General features: G+C 43.2%; 1 long non-coding RNA gene across 2 annotated transcripts; it reads right to left on the bottom strand.

The window, feature by feature from the left end:
* Positions 1-2,869: 2,869 nt before the first annotated feature.
* On the bottom strand, positions 2,870-22,075 carry LOC125740386 (uncharacterized). Of its 2 annotated transcripts, none has more exons than XR_007397611.1 (2): positions 22,053-22,075; positions 2,870-3,055 (listed from the first exon to the last, which is right to left on the bottom strand). It is a non-coding gene; the product is annotated as an uncharacterized LOC125740386 (long non-coding RNA). The 2 variants fall into 2 exon arrangements; XR_007397612.1 differs by lacking the exon at positions 2,870-3,055 and adding an exon at positions 19,519-19,704.
* Between the last annotated feature and the right edge of the window lie 391 nt (positions 22,076-22,466).

The raw sequence follows: 22,466 nt of genomic DNA, 5'->3' as shown, positions 1-22,466 counted from the left end.
TAACTACAATCTGTACTTTAAACATTTCTACATATTTTTTATACATTTTCATCTTTACTTTTTATATACCTTTTATTGTTATATTTTCTTATTATCTTTCTGTAGTTTCAGTTAATTCACGTTGTTTAATTTTGATGTCCTTTTACTAGTGTGTTTATTACACCGACTGGAGTAACGACAATTTCATTTCGCTGCCAGTGTACCACTACATTTGTACGACAAATAAAAATCTTGAATTTATTGTGTTACCCCCATCACATTATTTAATGTGTTCCTCATGAATTTCATTGTTTTCCTCAAAATAAACACGTATTCCAATTTTGGTTCTTGCAACACATTTCCAAAAAAGTTGGGACAGGAGCGATTTAGGGCCAGTAGTGAGGTAAATTGGTTAAATAATGATGTGATTTGAAACAAGTGATGTCAACAGGTGATTGTAATTATGATTTGGTACAAAAGCAGCACAAATACGTGAGAAAATTATTGAAATGTTTAAAAACAATGTTCCTCAAAGAACGACAGGAAGAGATTTGGATATTTCACCTTCATCAGTGCATACCATAATTAAAAGATTGAAGGAATCTGAAGCAATTTCAGTGCGTAAAGGACAAGGAAGCAAGCCTAAGTTGAACTACCGTGATCTCCGATCCCTCAGCATCCCACTGCATCAAGAATCGTCATTCATCTATAAGCGATATGACCACATATGACTACTTTGGCAAACCTTTGTCAAGTACCACAATACGTAGTTACATCCACAAATGCCAGTTAAAACTGTACTGTGCCAAAAGCAAGCCCCATCTTAACAGTGTCCAGAAGCGCTGTCGGCTTCTCTGGGCTCAGAACGCATCTGAGTTGGACCATCACACAGTGAAAACGTGTACTGTGGTCAGATGAATCAGTATTTCAGGTATTTTTTGTGAGAAATGGATGCCGTGTGCTCCAGACCAAAGAAGAAAAGGATCACCCAGACTGTTACCAGCAATAAGTCCAAAAGCCAGGGTCTGTCATGGTATGGGGTTGTGTCAGTGCCCTTGGCAAAGGTAACTTGCAGTTCTGTGATGGCACCATTAATGCTGAAAAGTACATAGAGATTTTGGAGCACAATATGTTACCTTCAAGAAGACATTTTTTCCAGGGACGCCCATGCATTTTTCAACAAACAATGCGAAACCACATTCTGCACACATTACAAAGTCCTGGCTGTGGAGGAAGAGGGTATGGGTACTTGACTGCCTGCAGTCCCGACCTGTCTCCAATAGAGAATGTGTGGTTCATTTTGAAGCGCAATATGTGACAACGAAGACCCCGTACTGTTGTCCGCTTTAAGACTTGTTTGCAGGAAGAATGGGACAAAATTACACCTGAAACACTACATCACTTGGTGTCTTCAGTCCCTAAATGTCTTTTAAGTGTTGTGAAAAGGAATGGCGACATTACAAAGTACTAAATGCTTTATTGTCCCAACTTTTTTTGAAATGTGTTCTAAGAACCAAAATTGGAATACGTGTTTGAAAAAGAACAATGAAATTCACGAGGAACACATTAAATAATGTGCTGTTGTATTGTTTTCAATGTAATACAGGTCAAAGATAATTTAACAAAGTGCTGTTTTCAGTTTGATTTTCATTTTACATACCATCCCAACTTTTTCTGATTTGGGGTTGTAAAATGTGAACACAAAAGCTTTTTTTGTGTGAACATTATAAAACAGATTAATTCGTATTAAACAATTTCAAAGACATAGACATCTAATATGTGTGTGTCTGTGAGAGAGAGCATTTCAATTAATGCCTATAGTTCAATATTTGTTATATGTGCTGAATTTCATGGTCATCATTTTGGAAAAAAAGCTACCTAAACCATACGGGACTTAGAAATGGGTTAAAACTGACAGGACGATACCAGATATCAAATTGTATAGTTAGGATGAATGTACTGTTAAACATCAGCACCATTGGAGGAGTCATGCATGGTGAGGCAGGGGGATATCTGTACATTAATGGGCGATGCATTACTGGGGATCTTTGGCGCCACCTTTTGACCAGTTACAGTCGTCATCAACATTAAAAAAACATTTCCTTTTCCACTGCGTGAAAAAACAAATTGCACCCTATTTATAGAGTGGGAGACTACTTTTTGCAAGGATTTATATCTCCTGAAATTGCTTCTTCACAGATAAGCACCAGAATGTTCTTTTCCCAGATGGTAGTAGGGACAAAATCTCCTACCACTGATAATTCTGACCATACACAAATTTTTATTTTTCTGCGTCTTGCGATTTTACCGTATCAAAAATAGCCAGTAAATCCTATTATTATCCTGCTACCCCCACTCTACCAAAACTCATGAAATGATATGATACATTTGGAGGAGGAAGATTTCTAATTGATCCTTTATACCCACCAACCAGACCAGTATAAGAAGCTGTATGATGTAAAGCCTCTTTAAATGGGTACAGACTACTTCCGTTTATTGTAATAAGTATCTCATAAATTTGACTTTACACTTTTGCATGGTATTGATAGATTTTGAAAGTTAATTACTTAACACAATTCTTATTAAAATTGTTCATTATACAACCTGAATGTCTCAAGGTAGCACATTAGTACAAAAGACGCTGTATGATGTATTATTGTAGCAGTCAGATGTTATTTTAACCAATGTACAGGTTTACCTTTAATTTAATTCTACAAACATAATCAAAATCACTTGTGAAAAAGACATTTAGTCATTTACTAAGGCAGATACAACCTGTGGAAGCACAGCTAAAAGCATACCATCACCCATTATAGAGTGACCCATTGTCTTTGTAACTGAGTAATCACAACTAAGTGCAATTTACTATAATGAAACTGTACACAGAAACTGTAAAGGCAAAGGTAATTTATTATGATGAAATGCTTCCAAAATGCCCAGTGTGCTTCAGCGTTTCTCCTTTTCTCCAGTCGTCGACAGGTCCTGTGTTTATTAGGTGATCTGTGATGTAGGAGATCCTGAGAATGGCTGCTGCTCCAAGGATGATTGGCAGGTGGCTTTTCCCAGGAACAGCGGGCTGGAGATGTAATGGTGGGATGGAGAAAATAAAGTGTAGGGGAATACAGAGTATAAACAACCATAAGAAACACACGGCCTATGGCCATATGTCCACAAGACAACCACCCGCCCAACCCGAGAGGGAGCCCACGAGGGACTAAGGGGGGCCCAACCCCTGTAAAAGGAGGTCCGCAGAGGGGGGACAGACAGCGAGCCCCCCAGTCCCTCCCGCAAGCCCTCCACCGAGGGAAGCGGGTCCAGGGCCAAAGGGCCCCATCAACCGGGAACACTCCCCTGGCGGACGGTCCCCCCAGCCCGCTCCCCGGCAGGACGGATCACCGCCCACTGTAGCGACCCGGCACGTCCCCCCCCTCCCCGACACTGCAGGATGATCTAAGGGAGACCCATACAAACAAAGTGCACCCCCCCCCCCCCCCACCACCCAGGAGCGGACCTGCGTCAACCGGGGAGCTGCAGACCCCCCGCCCAGCCCAAACCGAACCCTACAATTCGCCTAGAAGGGCTCAGAGCATCCCTAGATACCCCGGACCGCCTGCCAGGGCCCCACCACGGCGCAGCAGAGCCAAGGACCACCCAGCCCGCAGCCCACAAGAGGAGACGGCCCACACCGGCCAGGGCCATCTTCTACCTGCCGGGCCACCCCACACGCGCAGGGCCAGAGACAAAGAGTTAGGGGGGACCTCTCAGCCCCCACTGATTCCCCGTCCCATGTTAATGTGAAGTGTGCATGTACATGTGTGAGAGACTTGTGTGTTTATGTCTACAATGCATTAAAATTAGTGGGTGCAGTTCGAGTATGAGGGCCCCACCACTGGCAGATGGCAGAGTCCCCCATCCCCCTCCCTGCACCCCAAGGCCCTAATGTAGCATGGACTGTGTATATAACTAAAGTGCAAAAAGCAGGTGAACAGTCGAGGCACGGGCACCCCACCACTGGCAGACGGCAGAGCCCCACCTGCCTAAACCCACCTCCTCAGCCCTAGTGTCATGTGCTGTCTAATGTGCAAGTAAAACCTCCCCACTGCCCCTCAAAGCTCTAGTGTTGTATGAAATGTGGTGTCCGGCCCAGGAGAGCAATAAGGGCGTGCAGGAGTGGGCCCCCCCGGCACCGGGGCCAGATCCCCGACTGGCCCCGATTAGTCCTCATCCCCGACCCCACACAACCGGCAGGGGCGGCCAACCGAGGGGGTTCAGGGGCACCACATTAACAATTATTAATAAACATTCCACTATACATCTCAAAATTTATCACACTTAATTCATTATCTTTGACACTGTTTCAAAGATTTAATGTTCCCCAAACAGCAGCAGAAGAACAACAGCTTCATCTTCCTTGTATTTTGGCTCTTCTCTGTGTCAAGAGCTCTACAAGCTCAACTTTAATATTAATTTTCCACCACTTCTACATCTTCTATCTATACCAGACCCACATCTATCTCTACACCGCCAGTTTCCTCTCTGAAGAGTCTCAGAAACAATGCCAGCATTGCCTATCACTCTCACACCCTCCCCTCCCTTACACCAGTCCGTCACACCTCCCAGTCCCCCCATAACCTCCCCAGCCTGGACAGTGGGGGGTGTCGCTGGTGAGCACTCCTCCAAACCTTTCCTCTCTCCCCAGTCGATCACCTCGTCCCACAGGTGCCAGGCTCCCCAGTGCTGGTCGTTGGTCCAGGAAACAGCTTTCGGAATTTTCATTCTGGTTAACATAATTAACTAGCCGTCTGTGATACTCTCAAAGCCAAACTAGACACTGTGTATTTTCAACGTACTCCAGACATTTGCTAAATGCTATTCACCAAGAATGCCTATGGAAAGGGATGGAGCCTTCATTAGCTGCTCGTGGGATCGAGGCTACTCCGATAGAAGCGGCCAAATTGCTAAAACTGTTTCACAACCTATACAGTAACGCTGGCGAAATCAGGACGCTGCTTCGGTACGTTATAACATCGCCATGGTAATGAACCCAGCAAACGGTTAATCTTACTTCAACAACATGGGACATTTAAAAAGTAAACGTATAGGGGCTCTTTTCAGAATAACATCTTCAGATGAAACGCATTACGACAGACCGGATGAGTAAAACCAATCATATCAACCATAAGGCTTATTGTTTTTAAGTTTAACACAATTATTTTCTCTTACAATTTAAATATAAACAATCACATTACGAAAAATGGCCACAGCATCTACAGTTTAAGCTACTAATTTTAAATATATTTCAATTATATTTTGCGGCAATATTTGCATGAACTATATCACGACATAAAATGAAATATAAAATTAACTATGCTAACAAAACATAATCTGAAGAAATAGCAAGAAACATACGAAGAGATGCTTCTCACAATGGCGCCATCGTTCCGTCAGAAAGTTTATGTTCAACCTGCAGATTATGTTTCTATGGAAACCAGCGAAATTTTTCATTGGTCGAAAGGATGAAGACGTGTACTGACGCCATTTTCAACGAATGAAAACGAGAATTAGTTGTCAGGGCGGGACGAATTTGAAGGTGAACCAATAAAAAGTGGTATGTTTCGCTCGTGCTTGTTCTGGCTGGGCGTGATTGGATTTGTTGATCTAACCGCCTTCAAGCCCGTAAACCATGTATCTACTTGTCAATGGGAAACCACGCAGTTCTGTCTATAAATACTGACTGTAATTTTTTTATGACACAATGTCTTTGCTATGCAGTATTACGGTAATGCGTAATACCGCGATGTTTGGGGTGCCCCGCTGTTTTTTTTCCATAGCTGACGAACGCAATTAGCATTTTAGCCACGTTGGTAGGTACGCTTTTGAGAAAGAACACTATAGTTCTTGTTATTCACATTCTGTGTCCTGGTGTTTTTAATTTCTCATAATGTGAACAATGTTATGTCATATACAAGTTTTTTGAGAGTCTAAATTTTGGTTTGATTTATAATTTATTTAATGGTAAATAAAGTTCTTATATAGCCATTTTAGAATTAGTGCAGTCTTTCGTTTAGAATTAGCGCAATATTCTTAAAAACTGCATGTTCAAACCAAACGCCATGCCATAATAACTGCTTTACAGATATTTCATTCAGGAATCTATGGAGGGTATACTGTAGGTAGGCCTGTTTGTGTGTGTGTGTGCGCGCGTTTGGGTGGGTGGTTATGTACATAGTGCTATAAAAACATGTTATTTTGACTTTGTAGGGACATGTTTTCGGTCCCGAAAGTAAGAAGATACTGAATTTTATTAAATTCTTTGAATGCAGCCAAAGGAATAATTCAAAAAGTCTTGCATTTTATTTGGTTGCTTACTGTTACTGCTTGGTAACTACTGCAATGTTTAAGGTTGCCATAGTTAGGATTGGGGTTACGCCCATACAAATGAATGGAGAATCCCCACAAAGATTCAAATACCTACTCTGTGTGTGTGTGTGGATTAGGTGTATATTACATTGTGGGGACCAAATGTCCCCCACAATGTGACAAAAACCTGTTATTTTGATGTTTTGGGGGGCATTTTCAGGTACTCACAAAGATCTGTAAATACAGTCAAAAAACTAAAAATGCCAAAAGTCTTGTATTTGGTTTGGTTACATATGGTTAAGGTTAGGGGTTGGTAGGGGTTAAAGTTGTCATGTTGGGATTACAGTTTTCCCCATAGAAATGAATGGAGAGTCCCCACGAAGATATAATTACACAGCTGTGTGTGTGTGTGTGTTGTGTGTGGTATCAGATCAGTCCCTGAGAGTTCAGTAGTCAGGCGCCATGTTTCTGAGTCTGGTTGTGGAGGCCTGAATGCTTTTCCAGATGCCAGAGTGAAAAGATTATGTGAGGGGTGGGTGCGGTCATCCACAATGTTGGTGGCTTTGCGGATGGAGCGTGTGATGTGAATGTCCATGATGGAGGGGAGAGAGACTCTAATAATCTTCTCAGCTATCCTCACTATCCGCTGGTCTTATGATCTGAGGCGAGGCAGTTCCCAAATCAGACCGTGATGCAGCTGCTCAGGATGCTCTCAATAGTTCCCCAGTAAAATGTTGTGAGGATGGGAGATGGACTTTTCTCAGCTTCCGCTGAAAGTAGAGGTGCTGCTGTGCTTTCTTGACTATGGAGCCTGTGTTGAGACAAACTTGTGTGTTGTTTTTGTTTGTCACATAGTGTAAAAATTGCCTAAGGAATCAAAAATGTGGTTCCATGGGGTTCCAGACAGTGACCTTTTTTGGAGACAGTGAGACTAAATTTTATACCTAGGTGCACCAGTTATGACATTGGTCAGGTAGGCTGTGGTCTGTTAGTTGGTGACAAGTGGCTGGTGATCCATGCAACCCAAGCAGAAGTGAGCAGAACTTGTATCAGCCAAATAGACAGGAGAAAGCGGATTTTTCATTGGACTTCAGGACTCCTGAGTAACAGATAAAGACAGAGAAACAGCAAAGTTATGGAGAATCAGGAAGTAAGTGCCAGTCTGCGCAGATCTGAGGTCAGTGAGACACACATAAGGCTCCTCTGATGCTCCTCTTCATCCGCTGATGGGCCTCCAGGTGAGAATCACAAATCAAACATAATAACAACTGACACAAAGGCCTGAGGTCAGACCCTCTGTATGCAGCACACAGTGTGTCTGCAGTCTCACCCTCACATCGTGTATGATGACATTTCTGCTTTTTAGATTAAGTGCCTGTCTGAGAATAACTTCTGCATCATGCTAATTATTTAGCTGTTTCGTGCTCATGGGCAAAAGAAAAATGAGGATTAAGTTAAATATATCAGAAATAAATTTCTAATGTGGCTCAAGGCCACAGTAAAGTGGACCATCACATCAAGTAAGTACAAAACAGCCTTTACTAATACGCTAAGGGTTAAAACAACATATAAGATGTGCATAATCTGACAGTATATCAGCGTGAGAGCAAGGCTGGCCCTGGAAGTGGTGTGCATGCAATGGCAGAGCAAAGTTAGAGACACCCGCTAAAAACTTTCATTTCATCTCACTTGCTCCTTTCTTCTTTTTCCTTCTTTTTTTCCCTCCTAATCTGTCCATCCTCTTCGGCCAGCTCACCCACTGCATCACCATGCCGCCTAAAAATGAAATAAATAAATTTTTTAAATTTAAAAAATGAAATCGATCAACATGAGAGGCCTATACAGAGTTTATAGAACCCCTCATGGTAAAGCAAACATGTTTGTCACAGCAGTGCATTCAGACCATGATTCTGCTAAAGCTGCCGGACAGGACAAAGGGAAAAAAAAAGAAGAAGGTGGGGGTCAGTGCAGCAGTGGGTAGTTCAGGTCCAGAATGCAAAAATCCAGACCAAGATTTAGTTTCAACCAAACAGCTGAGTACTCTGTATCAGTGTCATTCTTAAAGTCGTGTTTCAACTTCTGGCAAAGTTCTCCCAGGAGCCTATCTCTGTTGTATGTACAGTCGGCATGTAATTCATTCCTGCCCAGATCCCTGACAAACAGTTGGAGGCAGAATTACTTGTTATCAGAGTATGTGAATTTTTACACACACCAGCAGCTGTGACAGAATAAGATATTTCCTTTATACTGCTGCCACATAGTGGACACAAAGAAGACTGCAGTCAATTCTAAAATCAGTCGGTCAACATGCTACCACCACAGACTATAATCGGGAAGTGATCAAACTTCATGGAACAATATGAATATAAACAAACAGATGTAGTAAGTATATTGTGCAAAATGTATCTTCATCTTAACTACGCTGAATGGTGGAGTCCCAGAGTAAGTGATCCTCACCTGGAGGCCCATCAGTGAAGAAGAGGATGAAGAGGAGCATCAGAGGAGCCTTATGTGTGTATCGCTGACCTCAGATCTGTGGAGACTGACACTCACTTCCTGACTCTCCTTAACCTCACTGCCTCCCTTTTTGTGGGTTTTAAATGTTTTAAAAATCATCCATCTATCTTTGATTTTCATAAACTGTTTGTGCACTGATGCATTTCCTGTCTATTTCTTGTCTGTAAAAAGGAAAACAGTTTGATGCTGCTGTTGTCCTGCTCTTACCAGGAATAAATATTTTGATTTCATCTAGAATCTTATCATTTTAGAAACATGATTTCATAGCAAAATTATTGATAGCTGGTCTTCACAGTGAATCATTCATGCTCACAGATTTTAAACTACAAACAAATTAATCAAATAAGTCTAGTTCTTTTTAAACTGTTGCTTCCTCATATTGCAAATGAGCAAAGAGCAGTGAAATCAGACTTATTCTGAAAAGCAGAAAAGTCGTCATACAGGATGTGAGTGTGAGACTCTGCAGAAACACTGTGTGCTACATACAGAGGGTCTGACCTCAGGCCTTTGTTTCAGTCTTTATTATGTTTTATACAGTTTTAAAATGTCACTGCAGTAGGTCCTTTTCATATGTGTGGATCAGCACAAATCAAGAGGTCCGTTAGGAAGGTGTCTGTATGACAGGGGTGGGGGTATCCTGGGGGGGGGGATGGGTGGGGGCAAAGTCAGGTAATTCACTTCATCTGGGTCTTATCAGCAGTCCTGTGTTTCTCTCAGCACCACAATGATGTTTCACACATAATGGGGTCCGTGGGCCTCCTCAGTTATATTCAGGCTTTCAAAGTTCTTCAATCATAAAAAGTCACATGGATCTGACACTCTGACACTGTTATATTAATTTGTTTAAATTCATTGAAAATACTATATATTACAGCTAGTATTTGGATCCGTCTGCTCTTTATCCGTTCCTCACTGGCATACCTGGGTCTCTGTGCAGTGCTTTCCGGAAGCATCAGAACCATTCATAAGGGAATCTATGTGTGGCTGCCCTCTAGTGGATACACAAAATTCGGCTACTTAAGTAGCTTGACTATATTTCCCTCCTAGTTTAGTTTAGTTCCTAATTTAATTTAACAGATGAAACTGAAGGCAGAGCTGGAAATTAGTTTAGTCATGACTTCAGAAGTTACGCTGACAAGGGATTCTGTACAATCAGAGATGAAGCTGCTGGATGGGCTGGTCATCGCCTGCTTTTTCTGACTGATGTAGGTCTGGATGTAAAGTTACAAACTGCTTAATGTGTATCAATCTGTTTTATAATGTTCACACAAAAAAGTGCTTTTAATGTGTCTGCACCTTGTATCTCCCACAATGTGCTTCTGCATTTGATATCTTCTTGACTTGGGGATAAAGAGATTTAACTGGATGGATTTTACTTTTGTGAAGCACTACAGTCCAAAGCTGAACTGATTGTTCAAAGCTTTTTGGTTTTTAAGCAAAACTACTTCATTTAATTTATCTGAAACCCACTTTGCGCCTTTCTAGACTCAACAAAGCATCATTGCCAACAAAATAAGTGAGTTACAGTTAAATCAGGTAAAGAAGTTTCATTTGGAATTTACTGATCCAGGTTTTCAGCACCACGGACACCAACTAGACTTACTGTCATTTAATGGGAGTGAAAGCAGAAACCAATAGATCACACAGGGATATTTTCATTTGATGGTGTCTTTCTTTTTACTTTTGATATGCCGTCTTCCTCCTTAGCTGATATGTGAGGCTGCTGTCAGCTGAGACAAGCTGGTGTGATTTTACGCAGAGTGATAAGTGGGCGGTCCTGTTTTCGTGTGTTACATTTTCATTTGATTTTGGCCAATATGTATGTGGTACTGTTTCCTCCTTAACTGATATGCACAGGCTGTTGTTAGCAGAGACAAGCTGGTGTATTTGTACCGCAGATTGAAAAGTGGGCGTTCCCGATTACATCACTCTTTTAAAGAGTCCCTGATTGGTGGGCTCTGACGTGGAGGGGTGACCTAAAAACTCCAAACCATTTATCCATCCATCCATCCATCCATTTTCCAAACCGCTTATCCTACTGGGTCGTGGGGGGTCCGGAGCCTATCCCGGAAGCAATGGGCACGGGAACAACCCTGGATGGGGGGCCAGCCCATCGCAGCCAAACCATTTAAGTTTGTGAAATTCATTTTTAATAATTACCAATTTCAGAAAAATATGAAATGTTTTGTAAAGTATCAATTTATTAATCATGTATTTAAACAAATTATGACCAGTATAAAAGACACATACAAAACTGTACAAAAGTCTTGGGCTGTCGAAGAAAATGATGTTCAAATGATCTTCATCTTGGTCTAGAATTATAATATTTTGTCCGTCAAAGTGTGGCAGCCCAGTCATTTCAAAATCTCTTCTAAAGTTAGCAAAACATTTGCACCAACCATCCAATAGACCTATATATTTTTATAACACAACTCCTATGGCTAATCAATGCATCATTAACATTTGTTTAATTAAATTAATTAATTAAGTGAGCTGGTGGCGGAATTTAACAAATACATGGAATGGCTGGGATGCCCCTGAGGAGAGGTTTAGGATCCAAAGCGTGGTTCATCTAGCGATCCAACAAGGCATCAGTAACTTTACGGAGAAAAGAAGAAATTCTTGTTAGTTTTTATTGTGTCACTTTTGATTTGCATATATTTTTATGATAATTGTGTTTTTGTTCTGAGCAAATATACACAACCCAATTAAATAGCATTAAACGTTTTCTTTGATGGCCCAAGACTTTTGCATAGTACCATATTTTTTCAGAATCAAGAGACAATTTAATAAAAACCAGTCTTACCTTCACAAGATAACGATTATTAAACATTAACCAGCAGGTGGCAGCAAAGCACTTGTGAATAAGTGGCCAATACGTGGTTGTACAGGTTGCCAGCAGATAATCATCCCCTCTGTTTAACTGACTCTCATGCTATGACTGTACAGACTGAGCAGGGCCGAGTGAGAGAGGCCTCACTGCAGTTAGCATAACCGTTTATTTTACAGCTCGTCTGACTCATTCTGCTCCACGAAGGTCATCTCCTCTGCCAGCTTCCTCTGATCCAGGGAGACCCTCTGCTTCTCTCTGATTGGTTCCCGCTTTCTACAGGAGGTCCAGTGCAGCTGAATGGTGATGATGGTGCAAATCAGGTAAAACACACCAGTCCCAGCTTTCAGTACAGCATCCAGAACCTGCTCCCACCTGTGAGACATATAATACACCAGTGTGTCTGTCAGTCACACATATCACATTTAAACCTGAAGAACAAAACAGTGAATCTGTTCTGACTGAAGTAAAACCACCTTGATAATCGACAGCAGCACCGATCAGCTCAGTCCTACATACAGAGCCAGCTGGACCAAAGAGCTGAATAAGAGGGTGGATGTGAACAGTAAAGTCTTACATGCTTTATAGAAACACGGTACAGCCACATCTGTACTATTACACAGGACACATGTGAGGAACAGGAGACATTAACAAAGAGCATGAAAATAGCTAGAGATTATCACACAACATGTTACACTATTTTGTGAAAACAGGCCTGCAGTCATTCCCCAGCAGCACAGGGCAGAAGGCAAGGGCTCACCCTGGATGGGATGGGATCTCAAGTTTATTATTAAGAAAATGAAATAAAAAATATTTTTTTCCCTTAAAATTAAAATGACAGTTTCCCATTACTGTGTGATCAGGTAAATGCTGCTAGCTGGACCCCCACACTACTGTAAATGCTGCTGAATGCTTACCTCCGTTTTTCATTATCCCCTCCTTCTTCATCATGTGCAGAGAAAAGGAGAGCAGTGGAAACAGGAGAAAGGATAGTTAATAAAAAGCAGGGTTTGCACTGTCGCCTCACTCCTCTGGCACGTGTACTCAAGTCTTCGCTGGAGTTCCGTGTGTATGGAGTTTGCATGCTCCCCCTGTGTCATTGTGGGGTTTCCTCCAGGGACTCTGATTTCCCCCCACAGTCCAAAAACATGCTGAGGCTAATTGGAGTTGTCAAATTGCCGGTAGATGTGCTTGTGCGAGGGAATGGAGTGTGAGCGTGTCCTGCAATGGGTTGGCACCCTGTCATGGGACGTTCCCTGCCTTGCGCCCATAGGGACCCTGAGTTAGACAAGCAGTTTCAGACAATGGATGGATGCAGCACTGGAACAGATATTACAGAGTACAACTGTAATACTGGTCTACGCTGCAATGAAAAACCACCTACAGACATGTTAGTCAGTCTGCACACCATTAGTAACAATTCATCCTCACAAAGATGAAAAAATGCCTGAATTATGTTGCAAGCTACATGGATTTGTCTGGATTTGTATACATAACAAGTGACTGGCTGTATGTCTGTGGAAAATGCTGTGATTTTTGTCATATTACAGACTGATCATAAACTAGAAGACACACATTCAATATTAAAGACACCAATTAGCCTGACTGTGCGTTTTTGGATTGTTGGAGGAAACCCACACAGCATGTGGAGAACATGCAAACTCCACACAGACAGAGCAGAAGCCAGATTCAAACCCCTGTCACTGTCTCCATCCACACCCGTCACCTCCTGTTTGTCCACTGACAGCCCTGGAGGACTTCAACACACAGGTAAAACACTCAAAGATTTCCACAGCAATGAAATGTTTATGAATATCAGCCCATTACAACATACATCCTGTATGTAAATGTTTGGCCAACCCTTGACATTTTTTAACATATTGCTTATCATATTTAACCTCATGAAGTCGCCCGATTTAGCTGACACTGTTACTTCTTCCAAGTCTCGTTTATCATATTGAATTAAATTAAAATGCAGATTTTTAAAATATTAAAACATTTTTCCATCAGTGTTTGTGTTATGGTCCTTCCTTTTTGACTCAGTGACATGTTACATACTGTGCATCTCATTGGCTACAGTCTGCAGTACAGACATCTTACCATCAGTGACTGACAGATTAACCTGATCAGAGAGGCTCCACTGATCTTCACACCACACCAGTACCGATCGGAATCCTCAGCTGTCAGATTGTTGATGGTCACAGTGAAGACTCGCTGGTCAGGATCATCTCTGACTCACACTTTACCCTCCTGTGGAGAGTCAGTGTGTACTATGGGAGTACATGACCTCACATTATACCCTCTGCACCAGTACGGGACTCCACTCCAACAACCGCTGCAAACACCGCGCCTCCCTGAGAGCCATCACCCATCAGCTCATCAGCCACTGCAACCAACTGCAAAGACCTCCCTCTTTCCTGCATCCAAGTAAACCAACTTCCTTTCCTTTCTAACAACCTAAACTGTCCTATTCACCTGCTATATTCCTTTAGGTTTATATTCCTACAAACTGCTTGCTTTGCAGAACAGTTTTTCCCTTTTTAGGTTAATCATTTTAAATCTGGTCACTGCATTTTCATGATTACATTGTTTGTGTCTTTTCCATTATTTCATGTTTATTGTTTGTTAGGTATAATCTCTGTCTTATGTTAGTTGTAGGAATAAATGCATGTCTTTTTACACAACTTCAGCCTCCGTCATTGAGTGCTCACAATAGTCCCTGCCTCTGCGATCTGGCTACTACGCTCTGAAACCTCAAACTCGCCTGAAATATCGCGAGACTCTCTCTCATTGGCCGTGAGGGGAGCTTCGCTACCGATCGTTTACATTACCTGGTGACCCAGCTCGCTGGACGAGCCTACTAACCCAAGTTATTAAGCGATACGGGTTATTAATGAATCCCATTTAAGTCTCACATTAACAGACTCACTGGGATTCGCATTTGAGTTTGGAGGAGCCGACCATTCGGCATAACAATTGGTTACTAATCAGCATCAAATAATAATTAATTAAAAGTTAATTAATTTCAAAACATATTGGTGGAGATATTAAAATATACCTGAGCTAATAATTCCTACAGCTGTCAGATTGTTGATGGTCACAGTGAAGACTCGCTGGTCAGGATCATCTCTGACTCACACTTTACCCTCCAGTGGAGAGTCAGTGTGTACTATGGGAGTACATGACCTCACATTATACCCTCTGCACCAGTATTTCACATGAGTTTTATATCTGTCACCATAGGAACATGGGATTGTTACAGATCATCCTCTCTGTACACAGGCCCATTTCACTGTAGACACACTGTCAGCACCTGTGGGGAAAATAATTAACTGAATAAGGATTTTCCATCTCATGACATCTCTAAGTAATTATGCTTGGTTTGTGTAATACTTAGATTAGGTCATGTGTAATTAACAGAACAGTGATAATGTATAAAAGTCAAAGACCATCATTTTACTATAAGAACAAGGAAAACAAAACTAGTGTCTGATCTTGGGAAGGGCTTCAGCAGGATGTGGGATCGGGAATCTGAGCCTGGCAGTGTGTTCTAGGGTCTGAGAGGAAAACCAGGACCTTAAATCCCTAGTAAAAGGCCTAGATGAGGTGAATGAATGGGCTTGTCACTGTGTGGGATGGCCACACCCCTTCAGTACTATGGCCTTATTTGTAAACATATCCAGTCCTGTGATACAGGCCCTCTCATATTCCCTCTATACATGCTTCCTTTGGGCTCTATTTGTGAACGTTATTATGTAAAATATCATTGCTATGCTGGTGATACGCAGCTCTATCTGCCATTAAAACCTGGTGACTGCTGCTCTCTGGTGGCCCTTTCTAACTGTCTGGAGGATATTAAGAACAGGACAGCAATGACTTTCGTCCAGATTAATGAAAACAAGACAGAGGTAATGAGTTTTGGTCACTGTTCATGATCTCAGAGAACAATTAGGGCCTCATTCAGAAAACTTCCAGTCACATACTAAAAATCTTGGTGTCATCTTTGATTCATCACTGAGTTTGATAAACAAATAAATGCTGTTGTGAAGGGGTGTTTCTGTCAGCTGAGTTCAATAGCCTGGCTTAAACCACACCTTTCAGCCAAAGACCTGGAGAGTTACTCCTGCTTTTATCCTGATTGGGTTACTGCCGTTCTCTGTACCCAGGTTTACCAGAAGCATCTTTATTCTGACTACACCTTGTTCAAAACGGTGCTACCAGGCTCTCAACAAAAAATAGACACCAAATTTCCCCTGTGTTGGCTGCATTGCATTGCCTACCTGTTAAGTTTTGAGAATTTCTGAGAATACAGTTTAAAGATTTCTTATTTCTTTCTAAGGCGATACATGGCATAGGTCCCCAGTCCGTCTCGGAGCTAATTCAGCCTTACACCGCTTCTTATTAGATGCATCTCTGTACTGACCCTGCACACACAGGAACACATTTTATTTATCTATTTAATCTGACTATTCTGCTTTGCACATCATGTATTTAACATTTATAGTGATTTTATATTTATTACTAGATTATTGTATAACTTTTGCACTGTTTTTTGAACTTGGTTGTTGCTTAGTCTTGTTTTTCCATGGAGCACCATTATACCAAACAGAATTCCTTGTAGGGTCAACCTACTTGGCAATAAACCACAGTCTGATTCTGATTATTTTTTGTGTAACATTGTGTAACATTGGCCAATGTCTCTACTTTTACTATATATTTATATTATTTTGACCTACAGCACTTTGGCACAACATAGATTGTTTTTAAATGTTCTATAGAAATAAAAATAATTCAACTTGATATAGAAACGTATTTCAAGTCATCCATCTTGCCGAGATGGGGGTTGCGCTGTGACCCCTGGTGGACAAATTATGCAGCAACAGTACTCATATCATGGTTGAAAGTTCTGTCTTCAGTCTCTCTGTTTCTTTTTAGTTATCATTAATTGGCCATTATAAACCAAATGCTGATAGCGATTTATCACAGACTCCTGCATTAATGAATTAAAATATTCATGATGAATAAAGAAGATGAATTGGCGCTAATGTGTATTTTTGCTGTGTTATTGATAAGATAAATATTACAGTACACGGATCGCTCTGGTGTCTCAGAAATTGTCTCCATTTTTTCATACCAATTTATCATTAGTACAGTAGTGCTTGCAGTTCACAAATGCTTTGGCCTACAAACAATTTGGTTCGCAAAAACTAAATTTGGTCAATGAACAAACTCGACCAGATTCCTTTTTTTATACTAGTGTAACACCGGCGGGGTGCATATCCCAGCATGCCCCGCGTACAATTGTAAATAGAAGGACCACGACAGGCACCCAACAAGCACCGAACCCAAATACACAGATGGGAAACACAATGTTGTCAGAAGCTGAACTGCGAAATGCAGATGCAGTGATAGATTTACACAAACTAAATACACGTTAGGAGCGGACAGGGTATACACACAAGACATGGGCAAAGTGTAAAGTGAGGTAGACCTTCAACAGCACGTCAGTCCATTGCAGGGCAATGGAAGCTGGAGAATTGCCATGTGAACAGCAGAAATGTGGTCATACAGGATGTGAGGGTGAGACTGTGTGCTGTATACAGAGGGTCTGACCTCACGGCTTTGTTTCAGTCTTTAGTATTGTGATGACATTGTGATAGCCCAGTGATAACTATACTGGATGGGTTGTACCCCTTCAAAGAGCAAGGGGAGATGGGATACCATTGTGGTATGCAAGCAGGTCCTCAGGGTTGTCACACATGCTTTTCTGAGGTGTACACTGCTGGTTGCTTGAGCCCCTGGATGAGACACTGGTCAGTACCCTGCAGAATCGCTGTGGGCAGTGTGAGGACTTCTGCCCTCTCAGTTAAACAATAGGTGCAGGGACTGAGTCAAATGAGTCTCTCTGCATCCTGCTTAATGATATCAAGGGGTTGTGTAGGCGTGTCTGTGCTCACATGGCTCTATCAGTACAGAGTGAACTGGCCAGGGATCAGTTTATCTAGACACTTAACCCCAGATAGCTCACATTCAGACACAGTCAACCCCTCTGCGTCCCTAGACGAGGCCCTGGAACTGGCTTTGGAGAGAGAAATTGTGGGCAGCGAGGTGGCGGGGAACGAGGCGGGAGAAATCAACCAAGCTGTAAACGCCAAAGGGCTTGGAGGACCCAGGCCCTCAGGTTTACTTCCTGGATGCAGACTGCCTGTAGGCTGACAGGCAGTAGCACCCCCCCACCCCTCAGTCCTCAGACAGTGTCCCAAGTTCACCGCCACCCAGGGTTCCGCCAAGGGCACGCACAGCCGGGAAGATGTGGGCCAACAAGGTTAATTTCCGGAACTTCCTTGGTGACACCGGGGAGGTGGCCCTGCTGCCACCTGCTGCAGAGGTGGTGACTACAGATTGGACTCACAGAGGCAACTTCTGTCACATACCCACCATAGTGATGTGAGACGCATGTACTGCCCTAGTCCATACAGGTTCCACTGCAACCCTGGTGAGACCAGACACTGTCTAGAACTGACATTGGTGCAGGTGAGAACAATGACTGGTGACCTGGCCCCTTTAAGAGGGACGGGGTTGTTCCCTTTTGACATGGGGGGTTTAGTTGTGAATAGTAACTATGTGGATGGCTGACATGCTCGATCCCTCCATCCTGGGCCTGAATTTCCCCCGGAGCACAGCATGTGTGCTGGACTTTGGGCACAACATGCTGAGATTCCCTGCGGTCCATGTGTACAGTGGGGCCGCTGGCCCCGCAGCCTCTGCAGCTGACTGCCCACCCCTTACTGCCACTGGGCCTGTACCTCCACATCAGCTAGAGATCCCTTCCTCTGCTACAGTCACATGGGCCCCTGAGCCCACATGTGTCCCCTCCAGTGTAGCGCTGCAGCCTCACTCACTTCACTGGAGTCTAACGGGGTTTATCAGAGCGACTTACCTGAAGCTGCCATTGGAGGAGCCCATGATGACCACACGGTTGCCCTTCTGCCACTGCAATCCCACTGCCCTGGTCCTCTACCTCACACCATTGATCCCCTGCCCCACCCATACGGTTGTGTGCCTCTTCAGGTTTGCAGCCTCCTCCTGCACTGAGCGGCCATTTCAGAAGTTTAATTATTTAATTTACAGTAATACACATGTTTCCAACCATTAAAAAAATTATCCAGACTTAAAGTCACTTGAATAAAAATATTTAAAAACTTGTTAGCATTTCAATATAGTACCTGGTTGGACTGTGTACTTCCTCTTTGTTTAAAAATAACCAGTAAATCCTATTATTATCCTGCTACCCCCACTCTACCAAAACTCATGAAATGATATGATGCATTTGGAGGAGGAAGATTTCTAATAGATCCTTTATACCCACCAACCAGACCAGTATAAGAAGCTGTACGATGTAAAGTCTCTTTAAATGGGTACAGACTACTTCCGTTTATTGTAATAAGTATCTCATAAATTTGACTTTACACTTTTGCATGGTATTGATAGATTTTGAAAGTTAATTACTTAACACAATTCTTATTAAAATTGTTCATTATACAACCTGAATGTCTCAAGGTAGCACATTAGTACAAAAAACGCTGTATGATGTATTATTGTAGCAGTCAGATGTTATTTTAACCAATGTACAGGTTTACCTTTAATTTAATTCTACAAACATAATCAAAATCATTTGTGAAAAAGACATTTAGTCATTTACTAAGGCAGATACAACCTGTGGAAACACAGCTAAAAGCATACCATCACCCATTATAGAGTGACCCATTGTCTTTGTAACTGAGTAATCACAACTAAGTGCAATTTACTATAATGAAACTGTACACAGAAACTGTAAAGGCAAAGGTAATTTATTATGATGAAATGCTTCCAAAATGCCCAGTGTGCTTCAGCGTTTCTCCTTTTCTCCAGTCGTCGACAGGTCCTGTGTTTATTAGGTGATCTGTGATGTAGGAGATCCTGAGAATGGCTGCTGCTCCAAGGATGATTGGCAGGTGGCTTTTCCCAGGAACAGCGGGCTGGAGATGTAATGGTGGGATGGAGAAAATAAAGTGTAGGGGAATACAGAGTACAAACAACCATAAGAAACACACGGCCTATGGCCATATGTCCACAAGACAACCACCCGCCCAACCCGAGAGGGAGCCCACGAGGGACTAAGGGGGGCCCAACCCCTGTAAAAGGAGGTCCGCAGAGGGGGGACAGACAGCGAGCCCCCCAGTCCCTCCCGCAAGCCCTCCACCGAGGGAAGCGGGTCCAGGGCCAAAGGGCCCTATCAACCGGGAACACTCCCCTGGCGGACGGTCCCCCCAGCCCGCTCCCCGGCAGGACGGATCACCGCCCACTGTAGCGACCCGGCACGTCCCCCCCCCTCCCCGACACTGCAGGATGATCTAAGGGAGACCCATACAAACAAAGTGCACCCCCCCCCCCCACCACCCAGGAGCGGACCTGCGTCAACCGGGGAGCGGCAGACCCCCCGCCCAGCCCAGACCGAACCCTACAATTCGCCTAGAAGGGCTCAGAGCATCCCTAGATACCCCGGACCGCCTGCCAGGGCCCCACCACGGCGCAGCAGAGCCAAGGACCACCCAGCCCGCAGCCCACAAGAGGAGACGGCCCACACCGGCCAGGGCCGTCTTCTACCTGCCGGGCCACCCCACACGCGCAGGGCCAGAGACAGAGAGTTAGGGGGGACCCCTCAGCCCCCACTGATTCCCCGTCCCATGTTAATGTGAAGTGTGCATGTACATGTGTGAGAGACTTGTGTGTTTATGTCTACAATACATTAAAATTAGTGGGTGCAGTTCGAGTATGAGGGCCCCACCACTGGCAGATGGCAGAGTCCCCCATCCCCCTCCCTGCACCCCAAGGCCCTAATGTAGCATGGACTGTGTATATAACTAAAGTACAAAAAGCAGGTGAACAGTCGAGGCACGGGCACCCCACCACTGGCAGACGGCAGAGCCCCACCTGCCTAAACCCACCTCCTCAGCCCTAGTGTCATGTGCTGTCTAATGTGCAAGTAAAACCTCCCCACTGCCCCTCAAAGCTCTAGTGTTGTATGAAATGTGGTGTCCGGCCCAGGAGAGCAATAAGGGCGTGCAGGAGTGGGCCCCCCCGGCACCGGGGCCAGATCCCCGACTGGCCCCGATTAGTCCTCATCCCCGACCCCACACAACCGGCAGGGGCGGCCAACCGAGGGGGTTCAGGGGCGCCACATTAACAATTATTAATAAACATTCCACTATACATCTCAAAATTTATCACACTTAATTCATTATCTTTGACACTGTTTCAAAGATTTAATGTTCCCCAAACAGCAGCAGAAGAACAACAGCTTCATCTTCCTTGTATTTTGGCTCTTCTCTGTGTCAAGAGCTCTATAAGCTCAACTTTAATATTAATTTTCCACCACTTCTACATCTTCTATCTATACCAGACCCACATCTATCTCTACACCGCCAGTTTCCTCTCTGAAGAGTCTCAGAAACAATGCCAGCATTGCCTATCACTCTCACACCCTCACCTCCCTTACACCAGTCCGTCACACCTCCCAGTCCCCCCATAACCTCCCCAGCCTGGACAGTGGGGGGTGTCGCTGGTGAGCACTCCTCCAAACCTTTCCTCTCTCCCCAGTCGATCACCTCGTCCCACAGGTCCCAGGCTCCCCAGTGCTGGTCGTTGGTCCAGGAAACAGCTTTCGGAATTTTCATTCTGGTTAACATAATTAACTAGCCGTCTGTGATACTCTCATAGCCAAACTAGACACTGTGTATTTTCAACGTACTCCAGACATTTGCTAAATGCTATTCACCAAGAATGCCTATGGAAAGGGATGGAGCCTTCATTGGCTGCTCGTGGCATCGAGGCTACTCCGATAGAAGCGGCCAAATTGCTAAAACTGTTTCACAACCTATACAGTAACGCTGGCGAAATCAGGACGCTGCTTCGGTACGTTATAACATCGCCATGGTAATGAACCCAGCAAACGGTTAATCTTACTTCAACAACATGGGACATTTAAAAAGTAAACGTATAGGGGCTCTTTTCAGAATAACATCTTCAGATGAAACGCATTACGACAGACCGGATGAGTAAAACCAATCATATCAACCATAAGGCTTGTTGTTTTTAAGTTTAACACAATTATTTTCTCTTACAATTTAAATATAAACAATCACATTACGAAAAATGGCCACAGCATCTACAGTTTAAGCTACTAATTTTAAATATATTTCAATTATATTTTGCGGCAATATTTGCATGAACTATATCACGACATACAATGAAATATATAATTAACTATGCTAACAAAACATAATCTGAAGAAATAGCAAGAAACATACGAAGAGATGCTTCTCACCGCTGCGCCATCGCTCTGTCAGAAAGTTTATGTTCAAACTGCACTGATTTTGTTTCTATGGAAACCAGCGAAATTTTTCATTGGTCGAAAGGATGAAGATGTGTACTGACGCCATTTTCAACGAATGAAAACGAGAATTAATTGTCAGGGCGGGACGAATTTGAAGGTGAACCAATAAAAAGTAGTATGTTTAGCTCGTGCTTGTTCTGGCTGGGCGTGATTGGATTTGTTGATCTAACCGCCTTCAAGCCCGTAAACCATGTATCTACTTGTCAATGGGAAACCACGCAGTTCTGTCTATAAATACTGACTGTAATTTTTTTATGACACAATGTCTTTGCTATGCAGTATTACGGTAATGCGTAATACCGCGATGTTTGGGGTGCCCCGCTGTTTTTTTTCCATAGCTGACAA

The sequence above is a fragment of the Brienomyrus brachyistius genome, chromosome 4 (assembly GCF_023856365.1).
Source record: "Brienomyrus brachyistius isolate T26 chromosome 4, BBRACH_0.4, whole genome shotgun sequence".
NCBI lineage: Eukaryota > Metazoa > Chordata > Actinopteri > Osteoglossiformes > Mormyridae > Brienomyrus > Brienomyrus brachyistius.
This window is presented reverse-complemented; position numbering and strand designations above follow the sequence as displayed.